General features: G+C 40.1%; 1 protein-coding gene and 1 long non-coding RNA gene across 3 annotated transcripts in view; one reads left to right on the forward strand and one right to left on the reverse strand.

The window, feature by feature from the left end:
- Positions 1 to 22,714, forward strand: part of LOC117282537 — a 400,895-nt gene that overhangs the window by 134,125 nt on the left and 244,056 nt on the right. The window contains exon 2 of the long non-coding RNA XR_004513304.1: positions 9,419 to 9,458. This is a non-coding gene — a long non-coding RNA (uncharacterized LOC117282537). The remainder of the gene's footprint in view (positions 1 to 9,418; positions 9,459 to 22,714) is intronic.
- Positions 1 to 22,714, reverse strand: part of LOC111867128 — a 236,624-nt gene that overhangs the window by 73,400 nt on the left and 140,510 nt on the right. The window lies entirely within an intron of this gene.

Here is a 22,714-nt window from a genome sequence, read left to right on the forward strand (position 1 = left end):
CCATTTGAATCAATATATCAAAGGCGTCTGTGTGTGTGTGTGTATGTGTGTCTCTTGGATAACCTTGACTGACCTTATGATCACATAAAGCAGTCGAAGTGGCGTGATTCAGTAAGGTTTTAGGTCGCTATTGAGACACAGGAAGTTGCAACATATAGACACGTTACTAGGCGACGATCGCGAAAGAAACAACGAGAAAACAACCATTGTTAGAAAACAAATTCGTATATGCGCAACATTACTGGAGCCGTTGCTAGGCAGCGGCCCGCGCGTAACAATATAACTATTGTTGGAATTGGTGTTTTCTAAATGGTCCGCTCCGAGGCTGTATCACTCGACTGACCGAGTTGAGTGAGTGCAGTGCAGTGCATTGCAGTGGAATAAATTTATTTGTGTTTGAGTGAGTTAGAGAACTCCTGAGGTTCAGTCCTTGTGAGCTTTTGCTATTAGAAGCTGGTAGCTGAGGGACGGGAACAGTTCGGGAGATCAGAGATAGGGAAATGTCCTCCATAGTAAGCCGTTACCAGGCAACGACTGGTGAATACACAGCAGACTGAGAAGACTTAGTACGTGCTCTAGTGAACTGCAGAGTGTGTGAATTAGCGATAGCGCTGTAGTTACGTGTAGATACGTTCTGTAACAGTTCAGTAAATGCAATTACCAGTCCAAACCCCGTCTATAGTCACTCATACACATGAAAATATTAAATTGTAACTTTTATTTATTGTAACTGATTAAACAAACTTTTCTTCCACAGTTCTGTATATAAGCTATACGATAGTAATGTAACGGTGAGATGAATATTTTAAATTTAAGCAGGTTACTATACCAACGAATTATCGAGCGTGAATATGACACATAGTCGCATGTCTTTTTGCAATCACGAAAGAGTGATCATTCTTTTATTTCAGTTTATCGTGTCTATTATATTCTACAATGACAACATTGACTCAAGAGGCTTGGAATAGCGATAACGCTCCAAATGCAAATTTTGGATGCGTTCCATACTAATCTGAGTCGAAACACTGTCATTTCTGAAGTACGCCTTTTTTCCTCAGTACACCCAAGGAAATGCTTGATAACTCCCCGATTAAACCACGGCATTTCCTCCTAACTTTCCGGTTAATTTTTCATCTTAAGTTTCGACACTTTATAGCTCAAACAATGACAGTGTCTTAAAATAATCCCCCACCTCCGTCTCATCCAAAATCAGACACGGCGAAATATTGTGAACACAGTTCTTAAGGAAACTGGAATATTCATAAGCAGAATACAGATTGTTATTGTATGAAGGAAGACAGATTGTATGTTAGAAGGAATACAAGAGGTACTGAATCAAACAGTAAAGCCAGAAGAAAATAAAAGCAAGTAATCATAACCGTACTAAAAAATCTAGAATGAATAACTATTTGTTCTGCGAGACATGGCCGCGTGTGCTGATAAGAATAGGGAGAGAGAGAGACAGAGCAATGAGGGATGCACAGTCATGTTTAGGCTATGGTAGTGGCGAGGACATCTAATGTTGAAATGACGTGACAAAAATGGAGCTCGCTCGTATCGTACCGACGGTTTCTACTGCTGTCGCTGCGTGACTAGGCCCCATTCCTAAGCCTGTCTTTCTCAATCGGCCTTACAGAACTCCAAGTTTTCTCCTCTACTCAGGCCCCATTCCAAGACTCTTTTCACCATCTAATATTTTACACTGGATTACGAATACTTACATCATATATATATTTTAGAGAGTATACCCGTCGCTAGGCAACTGCTCGGTAAACACATTCCCGCAGAAACGAATATTTAGGCAGCAATCGAATAACTTGCGTTGCTATGTAGCGCCGCTGTGAATACACCTTCGCAACAATAGAGGAAGCGATGTTTTCTTTCAGTCCGCCCCGAGTCTATATAACGACCGTCTCAAGCAGGTAACTCTGACTCTAGAATTAGAGGGTCACTCCAGTGGATTAGTGGTTAGTGTAGTGTACCTACATTCAGAACAACACAAACAGAATAAATTAACACAATACAGATATCCATGCCTTGAGTGGGATTCGAATTAATGATCCCAGCGTTCGAGCGAGAATAGACAGTTCATGCCTTAGACCGCGTGACCACTGTGATCGGAAACTTTACCTTTACCTAGGGGAATCACAGGAATGAACACAATAGAGACGACTGCGACGGCTCGTAGGAGAAACCCGGAGATCCGAACCAATCTCTCGTTTCGACTGCAACCCAAGATGGCGCCATTCCGTCCTGCTACTGCGGGATTTAAGGCATCGCACCCTAAACTGAAAACTGAAACCTCGTTTCGACTTGATCAATCGGCGAGCTTTTCTCATCTACTGAAGCAAACAAGGTGCGTTTACAATGGGCTATCCGAGTCGAAGGACGCCGTATTTCTATATCAGTCAACGAGCGTTTATGTTCAACTGAAGTTGCTGCACAACAAAATCGTCTGTGTAAACTTCCGCATTCTCAACTCTCTTACCTACAGCCACGCGGATTGTTATTATTATTGGGCTGTTTAATCTATCATCGTAATTTCCGTAGAACCGAGCCGAAAAGGAGAGCGACAATGTGAACACGTGTAGCTTTTGCCCTGGCTAATTGTTCAGTGGGCGAGCAACTCCAATGAACCACTGTAAACGCGCCATATGGCTCAGCTGCCATATCTGTCTGTCTGTCCGTCCGAGAAGAGATTATATACAGCACTGTGGTTATGTGGCATCCATGGTTAGTAGCGAAAGGGTAGGAATGTAGTGAGGATTTTCAAGTTTCGAGAACTGCTCTGCTGTATATTTGGTGCGATTGCAGATTCAGCGTCATTCCATTCTATGCAACGTAGCGTCCAGCAGCAAATTCTTTTAAATCTACTTCAATCCATGTGTTATATTTAGTCATTTTTATGTCAAGTTACAGTTCACTGTTGTTTTTTTATCTGTCGTTATTACATTAAATTTATAATTTATTGTTAGTATTTTGTTATCATCCCTTATTATATCGAAATTATAATTCATTGTTGTTATTTTGTTATCTTTCATTGTTATATTAACTTTGTAGTTCATTGTTAGCATTTTATCATCCGTTATTATATCGAAGTTATAATTAATTGTTGTTACTTTATTACCTTTTGTTGTTACATATAAATGTTATAGTTTATTTTTAGTATTTTTTATCATTTATTATTGTATCTAAATTAGAGTTCATTGTTGTGTTTTTGTCATCTTTCGTTGTTATAACAAGGGTATGGGCCAACGCTTTTATTTTGTTACCGGTCGTTGTTATTGTTATAATTAAGTTTGTCGTATTTTCGTTTTTATTTTACATCTACCTATCAGTTTAACAATGTAACGAAATTTCAACATAAAGAACATAATGTTGTTACTTGCACAATAAATTTATGAGGACATTTCGCTATTCTTGTATATTACCACGGTATTTGAAGTCTGTAGGTCTCATGGAGGTAACTATGAAGATCGCTGCCTTCTGGGGCGTGACGCGGTGTAGTCTGGCAGATATTTGCTAACGTTTTGGAGGAACTTACTTACACCTCCTTCGGGTTATATTCAAGATTGTGGGAGCAGGTTCTTCTGAAACCTAGGTAAATATCTACAAAACTACACCGCGTCAGATTCCAGATGACACTAACTTTTATTACTGTACCATTCTACGTACTTTCCTTATGTTTCCTGTAACATTATTTCCTGAATAATCATTTTTATTAGCCCTCTAAAACACTCACTCACACTCACTCATGGAGCTGAGCCCTTCTTGAGAAGCCGCCAAGTGTGCGGCTACTCCTAGCGTTTTATGGAACCCGAAGGTTCATTACCGTGTTCACAAGAGCCCTCAACTAGTCCCTATCTTGAGCCAGATAAATCCAATCCATGCCATCTCATTCTGTCTCTCTAAGATACATTTTAATATTGTCCATCCAGCTACGACTGGATTTTCTCTGTGGTTTCTTTCCTTCTGGCTTTCCCACCAATATCCTATACGCATTCCTCTTCTCCCCCATTCGTGCTACATGCCCTGCCCATCTCATGCTCCTTGACTTCATTTTTCTAAGTATACTTGGAGAAGAGTACAAGTTATGAAGCTTCTCATTATGCAGTTTTCTCCGACCTCCTGTCACTTTATCCCTCTTCGGTCCAAATATTCTCCTCAACACCCTATTCTCAAACACCCTCAGTCTATGTTCTTCCCTTAATATCAGAGACCAAGGTGGTCATTATCTGTTCCACTTGCTTTGACGTTCAATAATTCTATATTCTTCCAAGAGTGTCTCTTTATGTGTTTAGTAGATTCTCACTTAAATAGTATTAGACAGTTCGTAGGAATTCAGGTCGTCACTTCGGTGGGTATGAAGAGCAATATGCAAGAAGGGAGATCTCCTCGAGATGCGGTTTGTTTTCTAGAAGTAAGGATTGAATTTCTAAATAAAATTAAAGCAAATTACTGTTTACTGCAGCCCCCTAGCGGCAGGCCCTGGGTCGCAGGCGAGGTGCATGATACAGCACACAGAAACTGCTACTGTACTCCTCCAAATACATGAAGATATTTCCCACATCCTTGAGATGAGATAGAGAGAACGTGGCTTATGCAGATCTGCGTAGTCTCGCGTTAATTGAGTTTAACTTGTAAAAGGAACAGGAAACGAGATTTCCTACTAAATCAATATCCTGCAAGTGAAGTAAAGGTTAATTCTTGAAAGTAGCCTGGAGTTGCAACCGAGCTATTTGGAGAACATTTCTATTTAATCGCAAATAGAAAAGGAATTTCTAAACGCGTTCTTCGCTTCTCGGTAGCGTAGCTACTGGTAGGGTCTTCCGAGCCGAACACGCCGGAGGGTAGGTGCCAGACAAAATGAAACACACGCAAGAGCACAGGCGATAGGTGATTGTCCACCCGGAGGCTAACAGCTCGTACTTCTTAAATTTACTTGTTACGGAAACTACTTTCTACGCTTCACTGACATGTCTTTATTTTACGACGCTGAATGTAGCTAGATTATACAGAGTCTGATTATATGATTGATGAATTTGAAAGGATTTGGAAGGAAGCGTCGTGACCTAATCAAGATACAATTCTAAATCTTTGCTGGACGAACTGAGGAAAATCAAGATACACATTATTCATGATAATCGGTGTCCCAATTGAGATCCGAAGTGAATACATCAGGAATAAGGATCCATCGGGTTACCGCTACATTAACTCGAGGAGTGCTCTAAGTTCTAATATAGTATTTCTGAACATCTGAGCAAACTAACAATCCGGCGTAGCGGCCTCCGTAGTCTAGGGGTAACGTTCCCACCTCGTGACCCGGCGGAGGTCGTGGAATTTTTAAGGGCGGAAAAATTCAGGGAACAAATCCTCCGGGAGGGACTTTAAGCCGTGGGTCCCGTGTCGTAGCTTTACGGCACGTAAAAGAACCTCATGTCTCAAGGGAACCTCTGAGCCAAATTCTGGACATTTCCCGCTCAACAGTAGTCTCTAAAGCCTCTGGTAGAGGGGGGAAGCATCGAGATACCGCTAAGCCAGTAGAGGCCGAACTCGCTGTCTGAGTCGGGACTGATGGTACGCACCAATAGCGGTAGGGTATAGAGACTGGTAGAATATTGCAGGGGGACGCACAATGGACCAATATCTGGTCTCAGTGCATGTTAAAACCCACCCCCTCCAATAGCAACTACAACAATCCGGCGTCATTAACTTTCTAGGGGTTGAACAATACTTATTGCACAACAGAACATGCAGATAGTCCTCATTTACGGATATCAGTATTATCGTTACTCATGTCCGACAATGAATTGTATGAAAGGGTACTGAACATAGAATAAACTTGATTGTACATTTTGCGCAAGAGTGCAGCGCAGATAAAAATTTTCTTCAGAGTGTTGTAGAATAGCAAATATTCCAATGGCTGCGGATTTAGAACATACAATTTTCTGTAATCTCCTTAATTTCGCTTCCAAAGTATTCTGGATTTTTAAACTTTTGGCTCGAATATGCTACGAATTAAATGCAACTGTGATACAAGTCGCATACACCTACGAATTACAGGTACGTATTAGAGTTAGCGCCATAGCTCAAGCGGTTAGTCGCTGGCTTCCCATCGCGGCGGCCCGCCTTCGATCCCGGGTCTGGTTAAGTGGGATTTGTGGTGGACAAAGTGGCGCTGGGGCAGGTTTTCTGCGAGTACTTCGGTTTCCCCTGCTAATCTTCATTCCACAAATTGCTCCACATCACCCCCAACTATCATCTGAGGCTGGTACAATAGGCCAGAAATGGCCGCAGTACAAGGGACTTAGTCCCACCCCACTAGCAATAAAAAAAGTAGGTACGTAGTATAGGTTAAACCATCCCTTACGCCATACTGAAACCACAATAGATGGAGCATTATATTTAAGCACGTTAAGTGTGAATTATGTGAATATTTGATTATTTGAAGTCAGTATAAAATTATGTGTAATTAAAACGAAATGAGTTATTGTTCAGTAATATAGAGATCTCAGTAATATCAATTAGGCACGCATCAGTTAACAATGGTCATATTGCAGACACACAGATGAATTGTGTTATATTTCATAAATAGCGTAAGGTTCAAATATGAAACATGAATTGTAACTGGATAAAGCAACCATTTTATGATGCCAAAAGCTAATCGATGCTCATTGTATAAACTTGGTGCAAATAGGGTTTCACAGTATTGTACTTTCTATCGTTACTCACAGATAGTTTGAAAGCGGCATTTAAAACTAGAAAAATGTACTGTCATTATGCAGCACAGTGAACCTGCCCCATCAGTGCTTTATATTTGTTAATTTTTTTATGAACGGCACGTGGTTTCCTTGTCCTCGCGGATAATGTTGATGGTGTAATTAATTTTTCGGCTAAAAGGCAAAACCTTAATTGATTTTCGCTGTAAGCTTTACAATGTTGGTACGGGTTTCTGCTCGACGGTAATGAATTTTCCATTACTGTTTTACAGGAAGCGTAATGGATAGCTGGCTATGACAACTGCGCACAGCTACTGCGCATGACACACAGATTGAATTGTTGTCGTTAATGTTTTTGCTTTCACCCAAATTATTCTGAAATTGTATATTTCGAAAAAAAAAGGCATGAGCGTAGACTGACATACGGAGGGGAAATTTGTCACTAAATGTGACAAAATACAATAATAATGTTTTCTCTGTAAGGCTCTCATTTCGCTGTATAAACTCTTATGTTTACTGGGTTTTTGGACTTTGTCTGTCGCACGGTATTCTAAAGAACATAATATTTTGGAAACTTGGTCTATTTTCGCCTCAGATGAGGGAGTGGGGTGGCACGCGCTCTGTTGGGTACGTTAGAATGAACTAACCTAAATCACTGGTTCAGGTGTCTCTGACCCCCTCACCCGAGGAAATCAACAAATAATGTTTTCGAAACGTCGTGTTCTTTGGAATACCGGACGATGGAAAATGTCCAGAAACCAAGTACCCTTCTCTCTGTAGTGTAATTGTTTTGATTTTGGACATGTTTTGTGATGAAAATGTCGTACTGATCTTCATGGCTCTTATTTCCGGCCTACGTCATAGTTATCTTGCAATATCCGAAATCCTCTCTTTATCGAAATTCAGTATTGATTTGTTACTATATCTAAAATTGGAAATAATTGTAGTCCAATGTTTATTTGTGCCGATGTTCAGTACGTGAGGACAATACTGGGTTCTAAATAGTACTTAATGATTTTAATTTGTTTATTACTCACGGATGTCAACACAGACTTCTTGTCTCAATTCACACGGAACTTTAGGCCTAGCGACCTAGAGCCATAAGGATACCTAAGACGGTTAGCTATTGGATACAAAACGCGCCTAGGTGTAGTACCATTATAACCTATACCCGGTTATTTTTTATCACATTAGATATTACTTGAAAGGCGTGGGAGACGTTACGATTTATACTAAATTGGACGAAACCCTCATTTAAGCTCGCTAATAACATCCACAGCTACTGCCAGTATCACTGATAGAGAAAACGTTATCAAAATATATTTTAATGTAAATTTAAAGCAAAATATAGCCGAAATAAGGTCTGTATCCCAGCCGTATCATCTATGTCCGTACTAATTTTTCCACACTTGGATCTCTTTGCTATCCTGAAGATGGAGTCATTATATTCCTTCGAAATGTCATCAAAATTCTGCCAAATTACATGAAATCACACTCCGTAAGCAATGAATTTTGTGTAATTGTAATATGATGTTAATATTACACGTTAATCTGAAAATGAGGCGCCAAATGTAGTAACTCCATTGCCCCCCCTCTCGCTGGCCGACTTGTTACGGCGCAATTAGAGAGATTAGTGACCTGTGAATCGACAGCACTCACTGTCTGTTCTCCAGCTTCGGTTCAGTAACACGAGACAATTAAACCTTCTCCATACAGGGCTGCGTTCTGTGTAACCGGAGTGGATTCTTGTGCCCGGGAGACACGGTCCGCTGCCCCAATATTGCTGTAATCCCACGGACTTTATAAATATTGAGGACCTACGTCACTATCTGAACGACTGTTGGCTTAACGTGAAGTACTTTGCCCAGTTGGATTAGTTAGTTTGATGCATAACTTTTAAAATTAATTTTATTTCATAAGTAACTGAACGTATATTTGACTCTGCGAATTTTTTAAAAGTCTAGACCTTGTCAACCGCAGATATTTTATGTCCGAGATGTATAGCCGTCTGTTAACTAACATTAAAACGCTGTAACAAAATATCTTAGTAAAAAGTATAATGTTTTAAGACCTTCCCTTATCACGAGAAAAGACGAAGAACTACAACCAAATAAATTGTTGCATTCGCGACGGCATTTGTATTATTGTATATATATATACATTTTCATATATCCCACTGAAAGGGGGCATTGAGGCTCATTGCTACAAGCCGGAAGGTCGCGGGTTCGAATCCCGTTGTGGTAATTGAATTTTTCAACTGACATAATCCTTCCATTCTGGGACCGACTCAGCCTCTAACACAAATGAATACCAGAGATCTCTCTGGGGATTACGGAGGCCCGGCGCGTAAGGTTGGTAACATCGTCGCCATCTGTGAGCCGATTGTCTAGAAAATGTGGGAATCTCGAGGTCTCACAACCCTATTGGCATCCATGGCCTGTTCCAGAGATAGCTTTGCCTTTTGTCTTTAACACTGAAAGCAGTTTGTGGTTTAAGCCACTATGCTGGTATCCATAGAAGAATAGTTTGGCGGTTTAAGAACGAAACTGTTATCCCGAAAGGTTAGAATATGGTTTACCTCTGACACAGTTGTAATATTTCATACTCTTCAACAGGAATAAATGGATTATAAAATGATTTGGAACACGATTACTTTTATATTTTCTGCAGTGCTATATATGTTTATTTTATATTTTCAGGAGCCATCGCCATTCCATGACGCCCTTCTGTCCTCTTCCGGTAAGCTCGCTTCGCGTTTTTATAAAAGTACTTCGAATTCTATGGAATGACATTTGCTGGAATGTATGTAAGAATATAATTTATGTAATTTATTTTGAAGAATTTAATTCCATATATATGTCAGTTTCAAATGAAAGTCACTTTTATTGTAAGAAACATCCTCGCCTTCCCATCTGCAAAATTTCATAAAGTCGTTCTTTTGCACATCACGTAACTCGTATCAAGTTGTTTTGTTAATGCGCGTCAAAGAAATCGTGCGACTTGCGTCAACAATCTGTGAAATCAGTTCACTTCTCCACCAGTAGGATGCGCTGAAGATCTCTCGATGCTATTCAGTTACCATGCCTCAGTTTCGTGAGGAAACGGGGTAGCATGTAGGGGAGGAGCATAGTGGGAGGGGGAGAAGGAAAGATGAACTACCAGCTATTTACACTGCCTTGCCACTTTCCAACCCCTTCCATTTATTCCTACTTTAATCCCCTTTCTTGCCTCCCGTTCCGGTTTGAAATTCAGCTGGAGACTTGTTTGTGTGCACAGTGTATGGAATCTTAACTTCAAGAAGAAGAAGTCAAAGGTGCAGTAAAAAGCGTTAATTCATCTTAATAAAAATATTGAATTTTCATATTTTACCACTATAATATAAGAACAAATCATAGATAGCTTATAAATTGTTCGAAAACGAAGAAAACTAATGAATTTGGGGGGGATAAGAAATTACAACTATATTTACTGAAAAGTCAAGAGCACATGCAGCAGAAGAATTTTTGCTACTATTTATTTCTGAATTATGTATTTTCCTCCTTCTTATAAATATTAAAGAACAAAATTATAAAAATATAAAGTTCTCGATCTCAGGGCATAGTGCGACTGCAAAGATTAGGTAAATTGAAAAAAAATCCACCTCATCGGGACTCGAACCCGCGACCTTCCGGCTTGTAGCGTAGTGACTCAACGAACTACCTTATAAAGATGGAACTTATTATTTAAGAGGAACCTGTAAGGACTGGCATTGCTACTGCGTACATCATTGAAGCACTCTATTTCCCTAAACTAATACCTCTAGAATTTGTATTTCAAATTCTTTTGAGTCATCCATATGGATACAATAATGTACCAGGTGAAACGAGACAACGGTTTGCATTAAGCTCTTACACAGCTGAGAAGAGCGCTCTCCAGCCCAGAGAGTAATAACCGAGCGCCTGGTTTCCGTCCTGCACCGTAACGAGGGGCTGTCTTGACAGAGTGAACAGTTGCATTTCTCATAATTCAGGCTAAGTTTCGGTCTCTCGCTTGAGAGATTCTTTTGATTTCAGTGTTTCTTAGTTTTCTGCAGTCTTTGTTTAACATCCTCTGGGGCATTCTTTCTTTGTTTCCTTCTTCGTTCCTTTATGCCTTTCATTTTTCTTTTATTTCTTTCGGTTTCTATCTTAACCCCTCTTAAATCTTTTTGATGGTAATTTTCGAAGCCGTCAGTGTCGAAACTACATGTCGTCTACCGTTAAGCATGAATTAACGCATACAATTTCCGTTCATATTTCCAAGAGAACACAGAACGTTCGTCTTAAAACGACCAACCGGTTAATGCTGTTTAGGGAAACAGTCGCTGTTTATTGCGAGGACCTTACGGAACACGTAAATACACTGTGTGGGTAGAATGTAGAGACTTTTATAAGAATCCAGTCCGCACCTCACAGGAAACACATTACGTCTCCGCTACAAAGACCAACCGTTTAATGCTGTTTAGGGAAACAGTCGCTGTTTATCACGAGGACCTTCCGGAACACGTAAATACACTGTGTGGGTAGAATGTAGAGACTTTATATATAAGAATCCAGTCCGCACCTCGCAGGAAACACATTACGTCTCCGCTACAAAGACCAACCGGTTAATGCTGTTTAGGGAAACAGTCGCTGTTTATTGTGAGAAACTTAGGGACACACAGAGTCACTGTTGGGGAAAACGCAGAGATTTTTTTAATCTCAAAGCAGGTGATACATGTTACAACCACTGTGCTTTAAACAATTATGCCGTTGGCTGCTTGATAGAGCACAGAGGTTCGAATACCGGCATAATAAGATTATAATATCTTCACATTCACGCAAGCCCCTTGCACCCATCCTGTAGTTAAGGGGGGGGGATTTTCGGCTGGTATGAATTGCCCATAAGGTGAAATTGCTTATTTACTTGCATCTAGAGCTGCAGGAAGAATGAGTGGGCCCATATCTCCATTCCCCATACATACGCTTATGTCATATTAGTTAGTCACAGAAGAAAGTATACTTTCTTACTATTAATTTGTAGGTGTGTAAGTTTCTTAGCCGGGATAGCGTAGTCGGTATAGCGACTGGCCACCGGTTGGACGGCCGAGCGTTCGGAGTTTGAGTCCCGGTAGGGTGAAGAATTTTCTTTTCTCCATGTCGTCCAGACCGGCTCTGAGGCCCACCCAACCTCCTATCCAATGGGTAGCGTGTGCTGTTTCCTCGGGGGTAAAGCGGCCGGGGCGTGAAATAGACTAGTCACTTCCAGCTAGTGCCGAGGTCAAGGACATGTGGCTTTATACATCCACTCCACATACGCCTTAATGGCTTAGCGCTTAATTAGTAAAGAAGACAAACAACTTTACATTTTATAAGTTTCTTCGAAACATCTAAATTTGTTTCAGAGTAATATTTTGGCTTATAAATGAAATTATTTCATAGTATCAACCTAAGAACCTCAAGACATTTGCGTATTCCTTTTAACACGTTCTCTCAGATGGAAATATCGAAATTGTTACTCCTTGGTTTACGTCCCTCACTCCACGACTCCCTTTCACATCATTCTCACTTCCCTTACATTTACCTTCCAATTGGGTACTGCGTGAGAGCTTATTCTAAGGCTCTGAATACATGATGCATCGTTAAGAAAACGCCAAAATCAATTTGAAAGTACCTAGCGCCTGGTAGTTAGAACCTCCGCCACATGGATATGTCAGAGAAGATGCCGAAGAAGCACGGGGTTATTTAAAAGTCGTTGGATAGGTTGTTACGAACAAATGCTGTTAGCAGTTTCAATGCAGATCTGAAGGATTATATGCAGAGCAGAAATGAGATAGCACGTTATATATGCAGTGAAGGAGTTAGAACTTAGTGCCAGTAGGAGAAGGATGTCAGGGCATGATGATGGATGTTTTTGAAGAGTTTATTTTAAGAAGATGTCTCTCTCAACAGACTGTTAGTGGATGAAGTTTTGGTGTCTATAATGCTTATGGACCTTTACTGTGACTTCCCTACTTGCTCTGAGGGAATTTTGGGGCACTGGAGGAGTTTGTGTGGGTTTGAATGAAGATTGTATTTATTCACCGATGAATGGTTAGATGTATGTCAAGTTGCTGATGTTAACTTCCTTCACACTTCAGTGGCTCCATTATGTCAAGAGAGAGTGAGCCCTGGGAACACAATTTCGTGAATTTCTTCAGTAATCTGAAAGGGGTGATGTTTGTGCATAGTTACATAATTATATGCTATTAAACCTGCAGTCTTTTTAGAAAGACTGTCTCTGTCTCTATATTGTGACATGTGGGGAGTTTCTCAAACACGTTGTCATGGAGAGATTGATTTTTGAAAAACATCTGGTCACGGAACACGGTTTCCATGGATACGAAAACTGAAATTTGTAAACATTTGGAAACAAAAGTGTTTCTAATGAATTAGTGTACAGTTCCTGCAGCAGTGGATAAGCACTCAATAATAGGGAAAATTTAGATATGGTGACTTATATTCCGGCCGCCTGGGAGTTATACAAAAGGGTCGAGATTCATTCGTAAGAGAATTCAGAGGGCAGTTCACTGTTCAGCTGTAAAGTATTAACCACATAAGATTCGTTACGAAGCAACGACCAGCAAAGAGACATTGAAAATTTTATTTTGTGTGCTATAGTTAAGTAATCTTTAAGTGTTCTAATTTGTAGTTACGACCTGTGAGTGTCAGTAAATCTATTGGCTAATCCAGACTCCGTCTACAGTCATTAATACACGTGATAACACGTGACAATCATCATCATCAGTAATCTGTCAAGACGACAAGTCCACCGTCTCTTCCAAAACAATTCCTCCACTTAATGCGATCCAGAGATTTCTCCTTCAAATGACAGTATCCTCTTCTGTCCCCAAGGTCATCCAGCATCTTCTTACGTCTTCTGACAATATATAATATATATAGGGCAACAAAAATGTATACACAGTTCAATAGAGGTTATTTATGGACACAGCCACGAAGTAGAATCGAAATATAATGTAAGGTGTGTAGTGCGATATTATCTCAAAAGATGGAGCTGGCCACTTGAATGCCGAGCCAGGTTATCTAATGTGAGGACAGTCAAAGAATAAGGCGGCTGAATGCTATTGTAACGTGGACGGCGCAACGCTTGGTAAACATACTTTTCCCGCAGTGACGTAACAGCACTTCGCACAGTGACGTAATAGGGGATACCGCGGTTACTACGCAGCAATAAATAACTCTCGGCAGCGTTCCCCAATATATATATATTCATATTTCCGGGCACCTCATTATTTTTGAGTTCCTCTAGCTATACTTACAATATACACGTAATTTATGTTCAGAACACGAAATAATAATATGACAATCTTGTGACATATTTATTTTTTTTATGGCAGTAGTTTTAATGAAATGCTGTAACCGGCAGTGGCTTCAACATTCGAAACATAAGTAGACATTCCGAGTAAAATTGTGGAGCGTTACCGATGTTGTGGCATGCAACTGAAAGTTGGGCTTTTGCCAAAATGTCAGACTCAGCTCTGGAAGCACTTGAAAGGTAGAATAAGCAACATGAAGAAAGAGCATATCCAATGTTGTTAAATTAAAAAGGCTGCCTATGATGGGCAGGTCGCAGCTAGCATTACTTACTTATTTACTTACTTACTTACTTACTTACTCATGGAGCTCAGCCTTTCTTGAGGAGAAGTCAAATCTGCAGCTACTCAAGAATTTCCCAGAATTTTATGGAACCCGAAGGTTCATTACCGTGTTCACAAGAGACCTCCACTGGTCCCTGTCCTGAGCCAGATAAATCCAATCCATATCATCCCATCCTATCTCTATGATCCATTTTAATATTGTCCACCCCACCTACGCCTTGGTCGTCCCAGTGTTCATTTTGCTTCTGGCTTTCCCACTATATCCTGTACGCAATCCTCGTCTCCCCCATTCGTGCTACATGCCCTGCCTACCTTATCCTCCTTGACTTGAAGAGTGCAAGTTATGAAGCTCATCATTATGAAGTTTTCTCCAACCTCCTGTTACCTCATCCTTATTCCAACCGCGGCGGCCCGGGTTCGATCCCGGGTCTGGTCAAGTGGGATTTGTGATGGACAAAGTGGCGCTGCGGGAGGTTTTCTCCGAGTATTTCGGTTTCCCCTGCCAATGTTCATTCCACCAATTGCTCCACAATCACCCTCACCTATCATCTGGGGCTGGTACAATCGGCCAGAAGTGGCCGTAGTACAAGGGACATAGTCCCACTCCACTAGCAATAAAAAAACTTTCTGCATAGCAGAAACGGTCTGCAAACGGTCTGCATAGCTAAGAGACAATGAGTCATCCTCTTTCTGAAAGTAGGTGGAATGTATTTGCTGGCACGGGGGCCACAGTTCCCCTCAAGGGAGGTAAATAAAGGGGGTGATTTATAAAAATTCTATCGAATTTAGTATTTTTTTATGATTTAAAAATTCGTCAAGCTTGTAAAGATATTTCCTGCCCCTTATAGCACTGAATTGTTCATTACCGTGTTCACAAGAGCCCGCCATTAGGCACCGTGTCAAGCCAGTTGAACCTAGGCCACATATTCAAATCCTGCTTTCTAAACATACATCTGAATATCGTCCTTCCTTTTACGCCTTGTTCTCGCGGCCGGTTTTAGAGTTAAACTTTTAGACATTTATTTTTTTCTATCATACTCTGACTTTTCGATCTGATAAAGAGCAGGAATTACGAAGATTCTCATTATTCAGTTACTTTTATTAATAATTGCTATCATTCGGTCTGTTTGTCTGTGTTACACGTAAAAATGCTAAGGCTAAACATTTTCTGATTGCTTGTGGGCATGAAACTTGGTTACACTTGGTTTCTCGTTCTAAGCGAAGAACGTAGGTTGAGGGTGTTCGGACACAGAACTACGAGGAGGATATTTGAACCCAAGGGAAAGGAAGGAACGCGAATCCCGAATTTATAATGCTCTTATTTTTCGTATATAAAATTTTGGTTTATTAATATCGTTTCCAGCGTCTTATACCGTATCACATATCTGAATAGTTTATTTACTCTATTTCTAGCATGATTTTGTCCTGCATTCTGGTAACGAGACACGAATATATGTTTTGTCTCTCGAAATAACTGGAACAAGCCCGACTTTATAAAGCAACCAAATAGAAAGCTTTAGAAAATGGAAGTTGTTTTCTGCACTCTGTATACATAAGTTCCCAGTATGAAGTTCCGTCCCTATAACAGTAGTTAGTTGTTAAGTCCGTGTCTCTGTTCAACGCTGCCGAATACATTAGACTTACGATTAATTTGTGATAAAGTTTCTTATGCTTAATGTCTGCTCTTCTTCCTCTCTTTTCGTTTAGTTTTATTTATATACTTCAGTGAAGTTTCTTACTTCATACTGATTTTTTCGTGCCTTTCTTCTTTTCCTCGAATTTGAAAGTTTTTGAAGTTGCATGGTTGGCAGGAGTGCATACTTCTGTTTCACTTTCTACGAGGAGGGTAGTTTCTATTAAGTCTTAGAATTTAAATGTCAATGAATTTCAAATGAATGCAAAGAATTCACTTGTGAACACTATTCCTGACGTAATCATATTTTCAGCATGTAATATTTAAAAGCGTGTATATCCGAATCATTCGTCTCTCGAAGGGTATTTTCCGAGATGAAGCAAAAAGTTACGTAAAAGAATTATGTTGGTTACTTCCATTAAATTCTTCTGCGTCTGAATTCATGAATTATTACCTAGGTAGTTTAGTTATCCTTGTGGATAATTAACGATTTTTTACGCATAAAATACGTGAAAATTATTAGACCCGACTAACCAGGAGGCTGGCCGCACCATAGCTGAAGCGGCTAGTCGCTAGCTTCCCACCGCGACGGCCCGGATTCGATCCCGCTTCTGGTCAAGTGTGTTTTGTGGTGGACAGAGTGACGCTGGGGCGGGTTTTCTCGGAGTACTTCGGTTTTCCTTGCAAATTTTCATTCCACGAAATTTTCCATCATCATAATCACCCAGGGCAGGTACAATAGGCCAATCAGTGGCCGACGTGTCGAGTGGATCCAGTTGGACTCCACCCCCCACTAAGCGAATTAAAAAAGAACAGGAGGCTGATCTACAGATGACGCTATAGGCTTTTGTTGGAGGTGCTCTGTTTGAGACACCTGACTGAACTTCTTCGTGGATTTCTAAGTTCCTCCAAATTTCCTGATGATACCCAGATTAGGCCACGAAAGCTCCCTTCCATATCCTTCAATATTGATGTGACCCTGAATTTAAAAGCGATAATTCTGTTTCTATTGCATATATCGGGAGCCGGGATAGCTCAGTCGGTATGGCGACTGGCTACGGGCTGGACGACCGAGGGGTCCCGGTAGGGTCAAGAATTCTCTCTTCTCTACATCAACCAGGCAGGCTTTGGGGCCCACCGAGCCGCCTACTCAGTGGGTACCGGAGATTCTTTCCCGGAGATAAAGCCGCCGGGGTGTGAAGCTGACCACTCACCTCCAGCTAGTGCCGAGGTCAAGAAAATGTGGATGTATACATTCACTCCACCATACGCCTTCATGGCGTGGTGCTTAATTAATTAAGCATAAGGACAACTTTACCTTTATTTTTGGTTTCACTACAATATTCACAAGGCTGATGTGTCTTTCTAATATCCACGACGTTAAATTCAGTTGGCTTTGTCTCTGAGCTTTCCGATCCTTCATTCCTGCTAGTCTCTGCCACTTAATGCTTTCAGACCACTAATTGAAGAGGACAACAATTCTGATGGGGAAGGCTCTCGACATCCTTGTCGAAAGTTCTTCTAAGCAACTAACTTTTGAGAGAAAGCTCAAACAATCATTCTTTATATTAGTTTTATAAAGGGACCATTTATAAGTATTATATAAGTTTAAATAATAGAATTGCTCACAATTTATACTTCAGACAAATGCTCGTGTTTTGCTTAAGCATTTTTATTGAAAACCCGTCGTGTCATAATGATCAATTACATGGATTTGGGGCGGGGGTGTGGAGGTGAGAAGGGAACACATCAGATTTTAAGGGGGAGACCGTAATGAAAGAGACTCTTTTGGAGACCCAGAAGAGGATTGTATGATGATAATAATAACATGTTTCTAACTAAAATCATATATGAAGATATTCATTAAATTATGCTGCCACTTAATAAGATTATTGGAAGGTTCTTGCGAGCATAACCATGATCCGTCGGGCGCCATAAGCGGCAATGAGTTTATTGAATATTTTAGCGGATATTGGCTTCTAGAGAAGAAGTCTTATGGAGTTAATTAGTCAATAGTTTACTTATATGCATTTCTAGTTTTCATGCGATCTTTGAGCAAAGTGAATAAAATGTAAGCACAATAATGGAGAAGTAACTATCCGTAAGTCTATTTGTTTTTATCGCTGAACGAATTTAACGGATTTAGATAAAATTAAGTATTCGAGTACTGTGGTAAAAAAATGGTCGGTTAAACTAAATTTTTCTTTCATACAAGTACAATATAAAGCCTACAAAGCATTAAACTATAGTTAAATTTTATTTATCTATTTGAAGAAGAGGCTTAAAATACTGGTTCACTATATGAAAGAAATACTCGTAAAATATCAAGAAAGTGTAAAATCACTTCTTCTTCTTAGAGTTTGGAGCCTTGAACTTAATGTCTGATTGTGGCTTTCCGAACTAGGGCACTTCGAATTTTGTATCCTGCTCTTACGTCTCTTCGAATCATGTCCTCACCTCCGTTTCAACGCTCACCTTAAGTTCTAATGGGAACCTCCGAGCCCCCATTAAAATCTTGAACCCCCAAATCAGTTGCGATGTTTGTCGAAACGTCAGGAAATTTTCAACATTCTCGGAAACATTTCTATCTTCAGTGATATACTATAATGTCTGTTGAAAGAACCGATGTTTCGGGGGAACATGTCGCCTCCAGCTTCATGTGGTTGAAGTATACCAGGCAAGAAATAAGCTTGAACCAGGCTGCAAACAGAGCTGTGTTTGAATCCTACTTCATGCTGGTTTCTCTCTTCGTAAGGATTCTAAAAGCCATTTCCTGTGGGAATTTATAGAGCTGTCGGGTATTAGCTAGAGGTGTACCCAGACACGTGACTTCCTAGAATTTGTATCTCAGGAAGTTTAAGTTTTACGTTGAACGCGCAGAAAAAGAAACATTTTTTTGTCTGCCCATTGTAAATCGCTGATTCTAGACGGCGGTATAATGTAACGAAAAGAAGTAACTTTTAAGAAGTAACAGCGCCACGGGCAGTACCACCTTGCGAGGTTCTGGAGTAAGTTTTCTTTGCAGGCTCAGTTAGAGGAAGAGTCAGCCTCCACTGTCGCCAAGCTGGGCTGACCCGAAGTGTGTAAGTTTGTTTCAGCTCTTTGCTGTATAGCAAACTCGCTGTAAGCCGTATTTGCACTACTATCCGTCTGTCTGTTAAGACGATCTAAAAGAATATTTTATGAAATATGGGTTAAAACCTGGTCCCTCAAAGCGTAAGTCCCGACCCCACGCCCGGGTTATGAGTCGTTCCTAATTAGTTTCATGAATGGAAAGAACTATAATATATAAAAGTTTGTGACGATGATCTATTGCTACAAGAATTAAGTTTTTGAACATTATCCATCGTCTTGTCTATTTTCTAAAAACCGTCTTCTTTCTTTTAAAAAAAGTCCTGAAATAGGGGTTAGCTCTATCTATTGAACCCAACTGAGGGCGGGAACAGAATCCAGTCTCCGAAACATTGTGTTTTAAATAAGAAACAAGACGGTTTCTAGGATATAGACAAGACGATGGATAATATCCCAAAATATAATTCTTGTAGGAAAGGACTCCATTTGTCGGGATACTGAACTGTGGCGTTGGTACCCGTTGCTTTAGCTTTGAACAATATTTTTTTATTAATTTTTCGAATTTTGTACGTCACACATTTAGATTTTGATTTTTTAAAACCAAAATTGAACTCGTTTGTTCATATTCGTCTCGATATCCTGATCCTAATCCCATCAAAGCTTAAAGAATTTCATATGTGGAAACCTGTAATTCCCTACAAGAGATTTTAAAACTCCCGGGATGAAGTGTGTTACTAATTAAGGAAATGTGAAATGAAATTAATATTCTCCGCAAGATTTTGGAATGGTTGAACAGTTCTGTCTTCTAGGATATAGCGGCATATAGTCTACTGAACGTCAACCTACGTTTCGGAGGAAAGTGTTGCCTCCTTCTTTAGGGCTGAAAATAAAGAAGCAAAAGGCCGGCAACAACATGCTTTTACGTTATTCGATTGTCTCCGATTAATATTGTCACGTATTGGGTGTATAACGCGACAAATAACTTCACGCCTTATTTGATATAGCGAGTTTATTGCACATTCGCTCTTACAATCACACAATTTACAGATCCACAATTACTGCCATCGGCAGTATCACAAATACTACACTGCAAATGCTGGTTGACTGCCTGGCTGACTCATAACTCGTAACTCGAGAACTTGAGAACTAAACTGTGAATAGTCTTCGCTGCTCCTTATTTAGCCTCGTTCCGGACTGCACAGAAAACAACCACGTAATCGGCACCACTGTTGTCTGCCGCCGTGGTAGCCGATAGCCTAGCAACACTGGTGGGAGTTGTTTACCGCTACTTAGCAACTGCGGCGTCCCGTGTTACGTCACCGCTGTTGACTCGCGTTGCATAGCGACCAGTATGCTGGGACTCGGCTAACTTCGGCTCCGCTCGGCGCGTCACGGCTGGCNGGGGGGGGAGTGGCGTCACCCATAGCGCAACATGTCACAGTATAACAAATAATCGAATTATAATATGTATTAAAATCCCAACTAGGGTAAAATTAACGCTCTAGATTCGTGTTCGGAAGGCTCTCTGTTCGATTCTCGGCCGGAACATAATTATCGCGACTTAAAATTATTAGGGGTTTACCCAGTCCCTCTAGGAGAATGTACCTTGGTCAGGCCATGACCACTTTCTTCAAAACTTTTTCCATTTCCTCTTTCATTCATCCATTTGAACAATTCGACACTATAGAGTCTAACTACTGACAGCCTCGTTAAATGTCCCTTAAAATAAAAACAGCCTTAACAACTGCGTATAATATAATGCAAGTAGCAAAGTTTATATTGAAGATCATGTGCATTAAGGTCTATACTATGATATATATTACACAGCAAAGTAGATCTTAATGTCGATAAGACTTAGGTCTTTATAGTACTGAAGCTGGTATAGCAAGCGTCTTTCTAGTGACTTGGCTCTGACTGAAGTTTTCCAGGGACATCTTCGGGAAACGATATCTCAATGTCTGGAGCAGCTTCCGGCTCAGGATTTCTTCAAGCCTTTGTAAAGACTCTTACCAATACGCTTACGTGACACAGATAAATGTAGACATCGTGTTATTGTGTTCACTTGTTACGGAAAGAGATTCTGACACAATTCCTACGTAAATCTTGCATGTTGAAGTATCTCTGATATCAAAGATATCTTTCAAGATTTAAATTATCTGCTTCCGAAATGTCGGCAAACTTCTAGCAGAGTATAAATTGTCAAATCCCGCAAGATAGTACCATTCACAGACACCACTTTGAGAACATCAAATTTAACATACCTCTCTGTTGCTTGAAAGCAAAGAAAGCAATATACCGTATTTACGCATGTATAGGCCGCACATTTTTTGCCAAAAATTCAAGAGTAAAACTGGGGTGCGGCTTATATTCGAAATATTCGAAATCACACTTCATTTAAAAAAATTATATTCATAATTAATAATACAGAGTGTAATACTCCTGAAATAATATTCCAAGAAAATTATTTTTTCTATAATTTCTGTCTGAAAATTGTGCTGCGGCCTATACATGCGTAAATACGGTATTCATCAGCCAAGCTACTGTCGTCCTGGAAATAATTATTATTCTCTGTGGAGTTCTGCTATCATATTACGTTGAGAACTTCACGTTTCTACAAAAATGGATGGATTTTCATTTGAAATTGATGTGATAGTTACTTTATTTTAAAGAATTTTACGCACGATTTTAATTTAGTTTAAATAATCCAGTTTATTAAATATTTTGAAAAAAGGACTTTAAGAATCGGTCTAAGTTTGTCATCCTGTGTTTAAATTCTTACCTGATTCCATTAGCTTTTTTTTTGGGAGGGGATGACTTACAAAAAGAGAGGGTGAGAAACTGTAATAGAAGTGTGGGTGGGGAAGAACGTTATGGATGAAGTGAAAGACGATCTTATTCATAATGGGGGAGGGGACGAAGAAAGAACGTCATTTTATTATAAAGTTCCTTGGCTTCATCCCTAATTCTGATTATATTTAAATATTCAGTTCGTACCTCACAGGAAACACACTGGATCTTCATTAAAGAGACCGTCTGATAAATGTCGTTTAGGTAAACTAATGCTTTTTAATTTAAAAATCGTACGATGTTCTTAAATACACTCTGTGAGCAAACGGTAGAGACATATGACCACTGTGCTTTAAATGGTTAAGGATGATGATGCTCCACTAACGTTCAGTGTTTATAGCAAAATTTTCTTGGGCGATTGGCTATTTGGAAATGGAGCTGGATAGGGTATTTGGCCCTTACTTACTTATGGGCGTGAGCCCTTCTTGAAGAGAAGGGCAGCTACTCAAGAATTTCCCAATATTTATGGAGCCCGAATGTTCATTACCATGTTCACAAGAGCCCTCCACTGGTCCCTATCCTGAGCCAGATCAATCCAATCCAAACCATCCCATGCTATCTCTCTAAGATCCATTTTAATATTGCCCACCCACCTACTCCTTAGTCTTCCGCGTGGTCTTTTTCCTTCTGGCTTTCCCACCAATATCCTATATGCATTCCTCTTCTTCCTCATCCGTGCTATATGTCCTACCCACCTCATCCTCCTTTATATGATCATTCTAATTATACTTGGAGAAGAGTACAAGTTATGAAGCTCCTCATTATGCAGTTTTCTCCAACCTCCTGTCA

Source organism: Cryptotermes secundus, unplaced genomic scaffold (genome assembly GCF_002891405.2).
Source record: "Cryptotermes secundus unplaced genomic scaffold, Csec_1.0 scaffold381, whole genome shotgun sequence".
NCBI lineage: Eukaryota > Metazoa > Arthropoda > Insecta > Blattodea > Kalotermitidae > Cryptotermes > Cryptotermes secundus.